The sequence below is a fragment of the Sminthopsis crassicaudata genome, chromosome 4, assembly GCF_048593235.1.
Source record: "Sminthopsis crassicaudata isolate SCR6 chromosome 4, ASM4859323v1, whole genome shotgun sequence".
NCBI classification, from domain to species: Eukaryota; Metazoa; Chordata; class Mammalia; order Dasyuromorphia; family Dasyuridae; genus Sminthopsis; species Sminthopsis crassicaudata.
The window spans coordinates 72,900,377-72,912,865 of record NC_133620.1 but is presented as its reverse complement, the minus strand read 5'-3'; the positions used below and the strand labels follow the sequence as shown (position 1 = coordinate 72,912,865).

The 12,489-nt window shown below is 34.7% G+C and overlaps 1 protein-coding gene across 3 annotated transcripts in view; it reads right to left on the bottom strand.

The window, feature by feature from the left end:
• RGL1 (ral guanine nucleotide dissociation stimulator like 1) overlaps nt 1–12,489 on the bottom strand; it is a 230,430-nt gene that overhangs the window by 93,660 nt on the left and 124,281 nt on the right. The window lies entirely within an intron of this gene.

The window sequence follows — 12,489 nt, the reverse complement described above, 5'->3', positions numbered from 1 at the left end:
AATAATGATGGGAGGGGTGGTAATATTTAACCGATTTCTGATTAGTAAGCAGAAAATTGTGACTCAAAAAGGAACAGGCTGATTTTGTTGAAGCCTATGTGAGGTAAATAAAATGTATTTTAATTATGGACAAGTGAGTTATTTAAAAATCATACAGAGCGTGGAAAGGTGATACACCTGTAATCTCTGCTATTGGACAGCCTATGGCTGACAGTTCTCAGGAATTAAGCTAAGCTGGACACTGAGTCCAGCACCATGGTGAGGTGGGGGCAAGAGAGTTCCTATGGAGGGGCAAACCAACCCAAGACAGAAACGAAACAGATCAGAATTCCTGAGCGCATCTACAGCAGGGCTGGGGATGTATGTGACTGCTACATTTCCGGCCTGAAAAAAACAAAAAACAAAAAACAAAAAAACAAAAAAAAAAAAACAACAGGAAGACCAAATCTCAAACAAAAAAAAAGCCAAAAGTGTCCTAGAGGAATCAAGGTTCCTTTCAGCTCTAAAATTCTGTGCTTCACTGAAAGCCTCCCTGCACAGGGGCTTTTCAACTTAATGAATTCTAAGAAATGAAAGAGGCAGGGCCCGGGGAGCAACGCAGCAGGTCTCCCTCCATAGGCCCTCCTAAGTTCTAATAAGGCAGCTGAGAACAAGGACAGGGTGGACAGAGCAGCTGTGTGTGTGTGGTGTGGGAGTATTAGGGAGGTACAGAGAAAAATAGGGAAATCAGATTGGAAGCCAGTGATTTATGAAATTGTGCTTTTGGTAAGCTTAGTTGTACCAAGTAACTGTGTTAACTAAGTTGAGAGACTGAGTAATGGGGGGAGGCTTCAAAGGGAAATATAACCTTCATGCAATTAGGGTCATGCAGGTAAAATTGTCTGTAGATGTCTGGAATAGCCAGAACCTTCTTTGGTGAAAATATGGACTTTAACCTAAAGATCAGTAACAAATTTTAAAGATCAATAACAAAAAAAAAAAAAAAAAAGAGGGAGGGAAGCCTACCCACTAAAGGCAACCAGGTAGCCTAGTAGATAGCATGCAGATCTAGGAGCCAGGGAAACCCGAGGTCAAATTTCGCCTCAGACATTTATTAGTTAGCTCTGTGATCCTGAACAAGTCACCCACATTTCTGATTCATTTTCCTCATCTATAAAATGGGAATAACAATAGTACCTAAATGACAAGATTATTGTCGGGATCAAATGATTTATAATGAGTTATATATGTATAATGAGATATATAATGTTATAATAGAAGGCACCTGAGAAATCATCTAGCTCAGTCCCTTTATTTTACATATCAGAGAGGTTAAGTGATCTCCAGGGTTCACAGAGCTAGTTAATGACAGAAGGAGGACTTAAACCAGATCTTCAGACTCTTGGATACCACATATTGTACCAGTAAATATTATTATTCTTATAAATAAATAATAAAAATATAAATCTTATCATTATTATAATATTTTTCTTATTAATTGAGTGTCCTCTAGGACAGGTATCTCCATTCTAATATGTCTGAGGAATATGTCCTGAAGAGCATGGCTAGCTGCAGCACCTGTGGTTACTTAGAGAGAGAAAGGAAGAACAAGGAGATTCCAGGCAGAGCCAGGGATTGATCCTCCTGTGCCTTCCCTAGAGGAGACAGTTGTTAAACAAGTAAAGGACTAGAAAAGCTGGAAGATTCGTAAGACCATAAAATTTTAGAAAAGACCCAAGAGATGAGTCCAAACAAAAGTTGAATTCCAATTATTAGAAAACTGTACAGGAAATTCCTGTAGGAAGGAGATAGATTTATTTCTGAACATTGGGCTAGATTCCTGCCACACAACCCTGGAAACTCTCAATAGAAACATTTAGTGAGTGCATAGATCTTTATGGTTAGAAGGAGGGTAGTAGCATAGAAATGATTCTCCCTTACTATGTTCAGCCAAAGCTTGAAGGAAACTATTAAATATCTTAGCATCCAATAATAAATATTCCTTTTAAAAAAAAAGAATACATACAAGATCCAAGACATCAAAATTATTTATTTCTATAAATCATTTTGAGGATAGGATGTGGTACTGAAGGCAGAAAAAACTTGAGGATGGGAAGGGTCTTGGCTAGATGGAAAACTTTCCAACTTAAAAGGACCTTTTGGCATATACTCAGCTGCCACTTATACAGTAGGGGATAGCATAGATAGTTTCTCAGGCATCTTTCCGCTCTGAGGCTTTGACTCTTTGAAGGCCCAGAGATGTTAATGGCCAAGGTCACACAGCTGGCTGCCACTCTAGCCTATAGACAGGACATTAGAATGCCTATTTGATCTTTGTAACATCTGTGCATTTTCATTTTATTGAAACAGCTTTAAAGATCTACACTTACACAGCAAACAACAAATTCTGTGATTTGCAGAGCCAAGATTCCCTCTCCTAGTTAATAACTACAAAATGCGATTTAATTTCCATCAATAATGAGAAAAGTAACTTTACCTCAGCAACATCTGCAACTCCACCCTTTTTAAGATGAAGACCATAAAAACAGGACTAATAGTTTACTATTAGTTTTACTATTAAACAAAGAAAAAAGAAAAAGTCTTCCTTCTCTCCTCTCATCCCACTTCACTTCCAAATTCAAAGTCATTTTTTAAACATAATCACTATCATTCTGGGTATAGGATTTCACAGTTTTTCTTCAGATCTGTTTTTCTGGCCTATTTTGTGCATTCTTCCAACCCATGGGCCTGTCTGTAACCCCTCCTTATTTCTAATTTTTAATCCCAAACACTTTACTTGCTAACATTCTACAGTTGCTGCTGCCAAAATAAGCTCAGGTAAAAGAAAGCATGTGTTTGTGTGTTTATGTGTATGTGTGTGTGTTTGTGTGTGTGTATGTGTCCACATGCAAAACTGTGGGGTGTCAACAGCAACTTGAAGAGTAAGTTTTAAGACTTGAGATTTCCTAGGCCAAAAAGTTTGGCTCTGCACTAGGAATGAAGACATGGCTAGCTACTCATCTTACAAGGGGATCTTGAGGCAATTATTTTCTCTATTAGCACAAAGGAATCGCTGGCTAATTTGTGGCATTTTTCTGCATATCTGACAATTTCCTTTTATTATGTTCTATTGGTTTATACTATAGACTATTGTTTTCCTCTCTCACTTTTAAAAACAACAACAAAACGTGGGCGTAACACAAAGCCATCAAAACCAATAATCTTGACAGAGAAACCAAAGGTCAGAAAGTTTTATTCATCAGGGCTAGGGAAATCCAAGGAACAGCTAGTTGGTGCAATGGAAAGAATTTGGGGTCTGAAGTTAGAAAGACTTCTCTTCATGAATTCAAATACAGCTTTGGACACTTGCTAGCTATGTGACCCTGGACCAGTCACTCAATATGTTTGCCTCATTTCCTCTTCTATAAAAAGAACCCAGGAAGGAAATGGCAATCCATTATATCTCTGCCAAAAAAACCTCAAATGGGGTCATGAAGAGTTGGATATGACTAAATAACAAAGAGCAGTCAATCCAATGCCACATTGAAAACCAAATTTATTTAAACATGATGAAAAATAAATAAGAAAATTATAATTAGAAACATGAAAAAACAAGTTTTAAAAGCAGTTAGTCCTTTTTCAGTTCAAAGTGTTACAAATAACCTAAATAAAAAATTAACTGAGATTGTTCTTAAATTTTTATAAACAGAACATAAGTGAGATGGTATATGGCAGATGCCTTTTAGCTTTAGGGGGAAAAAATGTCTTTCTATTTCTCCCTATTCTTTACTGTCAAGAATAAAATTTCACCCCTCTCATATAAACAACCCTTCTGATTATCAAATATAAATTGTTAGACTTTATTTTTCATTATGTTTCTGTATCCCATTAAGATCCTATTATGATTCTCCAATTTTGACATGGTGGTAGTTGGGTATATGCCAAATGACCCTTTTAAGTTGGAAAGGCTTCTATCTAACCAAGATCATTCCCACCCTCAAATATTTTCCATTTCCAATACTACACCCTACCTCCAAAATGATTCATAGAAACAAACAGTTTTGATATTTTGGATTTTTTATGAATTCACTTTAAAAAAAAGAAATATTCATTACTGGATGCTAAGATATTTAACAGTGTCCTTTAAGCTTTGGCTGAACATAATATGAGAGCATCATTTCTATGCTGCCACCCTCCCTCTACCACAGAGATAGGCTTTTGCATTCACCAAATGTTTTTATTGAGAATTCTCAGATTTGTATGGCAGGAATCTAATCCACTGTACTAAAATAAATCAACATTTGCAAAAGACAACTAAATCAGCACAGAAGAGAATTTTATTACTTTCCTTCATGTGTGGTCTTAATCTTACCTAACTTTAAAATAGCAGATTAAACATTTCTGGTCAATGCACAGTAATGTCATGTGGTTGCATGGAGGAGAGAGGCCAGCTTTTTTAGCATGCTGTGGATAAACTTGGTCCTTTGATTTAGTCATGTTTTCCCGAGTTGAGTTCATCTCTCTCATGGCTGCAAAAAGGCATGCTATTTGAGCTAAGCTCTTGGTGATGGTCCTATTCCTTAGCACCGCACCCTGACTGAGGAAGGCTGAATCCATGTGCACAAGCTTTTGGAGACCCTCTCCTGAAAGACAAATCTTACCTTCCTGTGTCATGTTGAACATGCTGCCCTTAATAGACTGTTAGACTGTAACACAGTTAAATGAAGTGTGAAGTATTGGGAGGCTTTTTATGTCTCAATCATTTCATGTACAAAGCAACTATTTTCCCTATTCTATCAAAAGCAGGGTAGTAAAGGCCAGAAACCTTTCTGATATTACTCCCTGTTCAAGCTTAGATCATCATTTCTGTGTTAGAGACATTTCCAAATCTACACATATAACTCTGCTCATTATTTTCCCATCACTTCTCCTAATTCTTATTTAGTTTCACTTTTAAAAATGTCTCTGTAACTAAAGCCCAACTTAAAAAAATAATTTTACCACCACATGTACATCGTCCATCAGTTCTTTCCTGTCTAAGGGTCATCTGTGCTTGGGCAGGAAATGCTATTTAAACTTATCCCTTATGATAAGCAGGGAGGAAAATGAACTTTAGAAAAGCTTCTGGTTTTTCAAGGAATTTTCAACCTTTCCAGGATATCCATTATGTTAGAACCATAAGCTAGGAAGGAAATGGGGTGGCAGTAAGATTTTCTGTGAGTTGTCTCTTTTAGGTTACACGGGATGAGCATCTTGGGATTCACAGAGCAATAATTTTCATATTTTATTTTTACACTCATCAGTATGGTGGAAACAAAAACGTACATGAAGAAACTATCTATTTATGTCCCTTGCCATTATATTTAATTCAATTCATCCATTACTTATTATCTACTATGTACAAGACCCTCTTTTAGGCACTAGAAAGAAAAAATTTACTAGATTTAAAATTAAAGTATTTTGTCAAATTAAACACTAATAATTTCATGTCTGTCTTCTATTCAATAGCAATACAGAATTGACTCATGGAAGAGAAACAAAAAGAGACAAGCCCATGAAAGCTGGCCTTGTTCATCTCCAGGAATCATATTTTGAAAACCACTGTCCTAAAGGTAGAACAAATCAAATAGCAGCTTCTACTAGCTGTTCCCTAAAGTACTCTCCTCTAAAACTCATGTTCATCTATGACCTAAACAACCATGATAGCTACTAAAAGGAAAGGTATCAAAGTTATACTATGGACACTAAAGTTTCTTGCTACTTTGGGTGAATATTTAATTTACTTAAATTCAACTTTTAAAAAAATGGAATGCATTCTATAGGAAAAATAATTCTGATGCAGAGCTTCTTCCTTCTAAAGAAAGCTAAATGGGGAGACAATGTGATAGAAGAAATAGAGTACTAGCCTTGGATTTTAGGTTACAAAGCCCTGAATTCAAGTCAGACTTCTGATACATTCTGGCTGTGTGATGCTAGACAAGTCACTTGACTTCTAAATGCTCTAATCAACTCTTTAAAATTCTAAGTTATAAATGTGCTGCCTCTCTGTATCTAGTACACAGAATTTCTACACAGAAAGCAACCTATGTGATTGTCACAGATTTGACCAAGAAAATATGGAATTTAAATATATTTTAAATGTGTATTCTAATAGTTTTACTATTCCAGAGTCCTCAATGAAAAGGAAGTTTTGATGATGAAAAAAATTAATTTCTATGGATGATAGGAGATTGTGGCTAAAGAAGACAGGATGTCAGAAAATGAATTTCCCCATAAAATAAACTATAATTCCTAAAGGAAAAGGAAACATTATTTTTGGTGCTTGTAACAGACAGTCTGTGGAAACAAAAGTGACTTCCTCTAGCTCACAACTAGTGTCTAGCTTCAATCAAGGCTCAATCCCTTCTCTTTCAGGACTGCTTTGCAGAATTTTTTCCAGAAAGCAAACTATTTTCTAAAGAAATATTAATTCAATTTAATTCAACAAGCAAAGCACTGTGAAAGAGGCTGCTTGTATATCCCAACTTCATACAGGATGTTTTACTAGCAGTGGTGACTGGTTTGCCTAAAACCATTCATGTATCTGAATCTGATTTCACCCTGTCACCAATCACTCTTACTTGTGAAATAATTGGCTTGAATTAGGGGTTCATTAGAATTAGTCTGCATCAGTAGAAAAGAGTAAAGATAATTACACTATGCTGAGGCTGAATACTTAGTCCCCACAGACTCAACCCTATCATGTATCAAAAGGTCAGTTTTAGGGAATAATTTCTTACTGCTTATTTTGACTTAATTAGTGATCAAATAACTCATAGTTGTCTGGGGCTTTCTGGTACATCTCATGAGACACAGGTACCATGGATGATCATTAAAGGCAGCAAAAAAAAAAAAAAATGATTAATGATCTCCTCAGCCCACTTGAACCCTATGCCTTCACTGAAAAAGAGTGCATTTTAAAACATTTTACCTTTTACCCTCTACCATTTTCAACTTGGAAACAAAAAATCTGGATTCCATTCGTTTTCCAACAAACCATGTTTCTAATAAGTGAAAAGTACTATTTAAAAACTAGAAGGGCACTTCTTCCTGTCTTACAAACAGTGGGTGGTGTTAAATACCTTGCCCCCATAAAAATATCTCCTCTGCAAATTCTGAGGGTATATTTAAATAAGCCATTCCAATAATTAATGGGCTCACATCAGGAAACAAATTAACCTTCCTCATCCTTCTAATAACACCCAGCTCAGAATAAGGATTCCCTTTTGAAATTAGGAGGATAATTCAGATCATAAATCACTATTTTCCAAAGTGAGACCTGAGTGACATAAGTAGTTTTTCAAAGTTTTCTGGTTTTCACCCTGAGATTTGTATTTTCCTCTTAACTGTTTCTGATCACTTTTGGCATTAAAGAACTGTGTCCCCATGAAGAATGCATAGAAAGCAATGAAGAAAGGAAAAATAATGAGAAACAATAACCTAAAGAATAGCTAGAAGAGTCCTTAGCTTAGACTGAGAATTGTATCAAGTTGCTTACTTAAACAATACTTGTGCCTGCCCATTACTTAAAAATCCCTTTATTTCTTTATTGAAGACTTCAAAAAACCAAGGATGTCCAGCTACCTTGTTAAGGTCACAGAACAATGGGAGAATGAATTTTAAATGTTTGAAGTTAAGGAAAATGAAAGGGGGAGAAAAATCTAACCCATAACACAAGGGCTTCCTCTTCAGCTAAAAGGAAGCCAGTAAGGTCTAAAATTAACTCCAATCCATAAAGAGAATTCTGCACAGGAAACAGAACTCCCTGTGATTTGTGTATCAGTCTAAGAGAACAAAAACATGGACTTCCCCATCACCACCAGCCTATCCCAGCAATCAAGTGACCTCACTATTCACTAATCAATTCCCAATACTGCTAGCAAAAGAAGTTATTAGAAGAGGGAGAAAAAAGGCAGCATGGAAGTCAAATTCAAATTCTCCATGAGATAAGCCATCTGTTCTGAATGCTTAAAAGCAAAGCTTGACCTTGACTTCAAGTAAGCATGGGGATTTTTCTTGTTATTATAACTGAAGAGTGAGAAGTAAAAGTGTAGCAGCATCTGCCTTTAATCCCTTCCTGACTTGTTAAGGCTAGAATAACTTTGCATTATTTCTTTTATAAAAGGTAAATCAACTACTATGGAGAAATCAAAGTAACCGAGATTAGATATAGAGATCCATAAACAAGCCAACAATGATTTGCTGTTAGGGAAATAGGATTTCAAATACATGATTGAGGAAAACTAATTTGCCTTTTAATTTCTTAAAACTTATTTATAGAGATTTTTTTTAAAATCCAAGGACTTGGGGCAGCTAGCTAGTGCAGTGGATTGAACACCAGCCCTGAAATCAGAAGGACCTGAGTTCAAATCTGATCTCAGACACTTAACACTTTCTGTGTGTGACCCTGGGCAAGTCACTTAATCCCAATTGCCTCCGCCAAAAAAAAAAAAAAAAAATCCAAGGACTTAATATAAGTTTTCAATATTGCTTAGAATCCATATGTTGGCCAAATTCAAGAAAACAAATCTATTATAAAGTCGCAGGTGTAGATGGGAAATGTCACAGAGAGAAATAGACATGTTCTAATTTGCACACAAAAATGTCTGCCATAAACCAATGTGATTTCTACAGGAGAAAAAAAAAATCAATATAAGTTCTCCTCTAAACAACCACAATTCTTCCAGACCAATAGTTTCTAACCATTTTAGTAGAAGCAATTCCTTTTAGCATAAAAAATTTCAGACTCCCCCACATGTTGGCAATTTTATTATTAATATCTACTGACTGAGAATCAGAATATAAGGACAAAAGACTACTGTGAATTTAATAGTTCTTTTAAATTAATTTAATCATATCATCTATATGCACTTAAAGTACAAGACATTATTTATTAAGTCTTCTAAATAATCATTCTTAACATGCATATGAATTCACAATTCACTTACAATAATTCTGTGCACACATACACACACACACATATACATTCTATCCCAGAGTCTCTGATGATAGATTGAGAACTACTGGTTCAGAATGTACACATAATTAAAATCTTGATTTTATAATGTTTACAGTGTTTTCTAATTGGTTTGTATAAATCTTGTCTCCTCAACAAAATTCCAAGCTCCCTAAAAACAGGCCCTAGATCTTACTATAGTGCCTACCTCCTATAGTGCTGACTTCAGTACTGGGCATATTGTTGAGTACTTGATAAACACTAGATGATTGGATTCATTTCATTAATAAGTTAAAGTTTTGTCCTTTAAAAGAAAATAAAAATATGTATAAATGCAAACAAATCACTTCATAGAACTTATGGAAAATTAATTCTTCTGCCTAGGTCTGTCTTTCCTTCAAGGAGAGGTTCAGCATGTCCTTAGACGTGAAACAACATGCAGAATGAGTTATCTGACCTCATCTGCTGAGGGGGGACATACTGTCTCAGTATATTCCCCCCTATCATAAATTGAGATTCCAAATTTTAAAAAATATGTCATTTCAAATTTAATAAATGCATGTATATGTATATACTTATTCTTAAGACTTTAGGAAATTATCAATTTCATATTTTTAATCCAAAAGCCTATTTTTTGCCATTAAGAAACCTTTAGGAAAAAGAAAGTAAATATAAGAGACATGATGGAGAGTCACAGACTAAATAAACTAGTTTCTGTATCCTCGTCTTCCTTATTATGAGCAACTGGAACATACGTGTGTATTAGTCTATTGACTACAGATAAGCTGTGACCTATTGTCAATGTACTCAGCTAATAAAATGTCATCAGATCCCAAGTAAAAGTAGAGATTTATAATTAGTATTTTTTTTCCTTTTCCCCCCATGTCCCCAATTTCTTTCCTCAATAAGCATATATATACTCTTTGAAAGAAAATAAGGCTACATAAATTCACTTTGCAAGTATAAAATGTTCACATATAGAGATGGGAAAAAATAATTGTTCTCCCATTCCATCAATGCATCCTTCAGCTTTACAAACTCTCTTGAAGAAAGATTATGACAGATCTACCTGTCTGAGACACAGTGGAACATATCACAACAATCACCTATGAAGAAGAAATAATCTTGGAAGCTGTTCTGTACACCAGCTAAGAAACTGGAAGATTTGGGTTTCAATATAGTTTCTGACACATGCTGGCTGTGTGACTGCCAGGAAAGCCACCTGATCTCTCTGGATCCCAACTATGTAAGACTGAGCTGCAGAAGAATTATTGCTCTGCATCAGAAGGAGTTGCCTCCACCAGAATTCTCTTCACCAATCAAAATTGCACAAAATAGAGACCCTAAGAGACAAAGATGGGCACAGATCAGCAGTACAAGTCAGCAGCCACCTCCTCCAGGATGCATTTCCTGATTCTAATTTGGTATTTAATTAGTAGTGTTTCTGTTGTATTTCTGCCCTCAAGAGATTGCAACATGTTTTGTTTTTAATTTTGTACTCTAGCAGCATCAAGCTTGTACAGAATAAATGTTGATAAATGTTTAGTGAATTGAATTTTATAGAATCTGATGAATCTCACATATCAAATGGTGATAAAGATAACCTGGAGAAATTCATTAGTTTCAATAATCCTCATCCAGAGAAATTTGTTATATTGAGATTAGGCAACAAAAAGCCTCTCATTAATAGGAAATCTCATGCTTCAAGAGTCGAATGAGAATTCTCACATTCCCATGAATTTCAATGTCTTCTAAAGGAAGATATACAAATAAAATTGAAGGGGTGAAAAGAATTGTTAAAATGATGTATTTATTTAATGTGAAATGTATAAACTATAATCAATGATTGGTGCTGCTTCAGAACCTAAAGCACTAGAGGGCAAGGACTATTTTATATATGAATGCTATAAAGTGCCTGATAGGCTGTGGCTGCTTAGTATCATTTACATCTGGAGAATTCTAAACTGCAATTAATTTTCCCTGTAGATATTCATTTATTTATTTATTCAGTCAGTCACTGGTAAAGAGCCTATTTAATCAAACTACTGGCAAACACACAACACATAGAAGAAAATAAACCTAGTAAACTATTGCTTGTTAACCCCAAATTCCCAGCTATGGGATCAAGAACTCATTATTCAACAAAAACTACTGAGAAAACTAAAAAGTAGTATAGAAACAAGGTATAGATTAATATCTCACAGCATATTCTAAGATAAACTCCAAATGAACATAAGGGGTGTTGTCATAAGCAAATTAGAAGAGCATGGAAGAAATCATCTGTCAGACCTGTAGATAGTGAAAGAGCTCATAATCAAATAAAAGGTAGAGAAGTTCATAGGTAGCAAAATGGATGATTTTGATTACATAATATCAAGAAGGTTTTGTATAAACAAAACTAATGCAGCTAAAATTAGAAGAGAAGAAAGAAACTAGGAAAAAATATTGAGGCAAGTTTCTCTGGTTAAAATCTCATTTCTAAGATATATAGAGAACTGATAAAAAATAATAATAGAAAGCGTTATCTAATTTATAAAAAAGGCTCAAAAGATATAAATAGGCAATTATCAGAGGACAACATCTAAGCTATCAACAACTGTAAAAAATAATACTCTTAAATAGTCCTAATTAGAAAAATAAAAACCAATATAAATAAGGTACCACCTCACGTGTTTCATATTGGCAAAGATGACCCCAAAAAATAATTTATAAGCACTGGAAAGGTTGTGAGAAATAGATTCTTTAACGTGCTGATGGTGCACCTATGAATGTATCTGGACATTTGGAAACACAATTTGGAATTATACCCCAAAACTATTGAACTGTGCATTCTCTTTGACCCAGCTACATCATTACTAAGTCTATACCTCAAAGAGATTGAATAAAGAGAGGAAAAAACTCATGTACAAAGATATTTATAACAGTTCTCATAGTGGCAAAGAATTGGAAGCCAAGGAATCACCAGTTGAGGAATGGCTAAAGTTATGATATATGAAGGTGATAAAACAGTATCGTACTATAAAAATTATGAAGGGAAAGGTTTCAGAAAAACCTGGGAAGACTTGTACAAACTGATGTAATGAAATTGGCTGAACCAGGAGAAAATTTGTATAGTAACAAAAAATCTTTAAGAAGCAATTTTGAAAGACTTAGGAAATTCTGATTACAACCCATTCAATAATCACAAATCCAAAGGATTCATAATGAAACATATTATCCATTTCCAGTTAAAGAGTTGATAGACTTAAAGAGAAGATCTAAACTCTTTTTCTTTCTTTTTCTTTTCATTTTTTGGACATAGCTAATATGGACATCTGTATTTCTTGATCATACATATCTCTAATAGGTTTTGGTTTTCTTGCTTTCTCAATGGGTTGGGAAGGGAGAAGGAGTGAATTTAAAACTCAAAACAAAATAAAATTTAATTTAAAGAAAGGTGATATTATGGCATGAATTGTAGCAGTAACTATAATAATAATAATTAATGATATTATTTCCATGTGATTATGAAAATA